Source organism: Microtus ochrogaster, linkage group LG9 (genome assembly GCF_000317375.1).
Source record: "Microtus ochrogaster isolate Prairie Vole_2 linkage group LG9, MicOch1.0, whole genome shotgun sequence".
Taxonomy (NCBI): domain Eukaryota; kingdom Metazoa; phylum Chordata; class Mammalia; order Rodentia; family Cricetidae; genus Microtus; species Microtus ochrogaster.
The window spans coordinates 4,288,515-4,289,182 of NC_022034.1; the positions used below are offsets into that span (position 1 = coordinate 4,288,515).

At 56.4% G+C, this 668-nt stretch overlaps 1 protein-coding gene across 1 annotated transcript in view; it reads right to left on the reverse strand.

The window, feature by feature from the left end:
- The window catches only part of Smoc2 (SPARC related modular calcium binding 2), a 133,151-nt gene that overhangs the window by 69,865 nt on the left and 62,618 nt on the right, over positions 1–668 (reverse strand). The gene's annotated exons all lie outside the window — the stretch shown is intronic.

Below are 668 nucleotides of genomic sequence, written 5' to 3' on the forward strand. Positions count from 1 at the left end.
CACACACACACACACACACACACACACAGCACTGACTCTGTCAATCAGAACCAAGCTATTTTTGACACTGACTTTGGCTAACAGCATGACCATAGGCAAGCCATGGCTTGATGCAGCAGCATCCAATGGGGGACTCAGTGGGATGGCTGAGTCATGGGGCTCATGAAAGAGCTAAGCTACAATCAAAGCCAGAGTTTGGCCAGCTAACCGGGGCTGATGAGCCTCACTGGGAGAACTGTCCATGCTATATCTATACAGCACAAGGGTGCACACACCAGAGCTGTGATACAGACACCTGTACTAGCTATGGTCTGGAACCTTCCCTCGCATACTTAGTTACCCTGTGAGGCTCCTGAGCTCAGGATCTCAGGAACAAGAGGACTGTTTCCCACTCAACAGCACTGGCTCCTTTCCCTTCCACCCTCCCGCATCCCTGGTACCTCAGCCACACTGGCCCAGGCTCAGACTCCTGCCCCCCATCTCTGGCACCTGAGCCACACTGGCCCAGGCTCAGACTCTCCCCCCATCCCTGGTACCTCAGCCACACTGGCCCAGGCTCAGACTCTGCCCCCGATCCCTGGTACCTCAGCCACACTGGCCCAAGCTCAGACTCTTCCCCCATCCCTGGTACCTCAGCCACACTCACTGGCCCAGGCTCAGACTCTCCC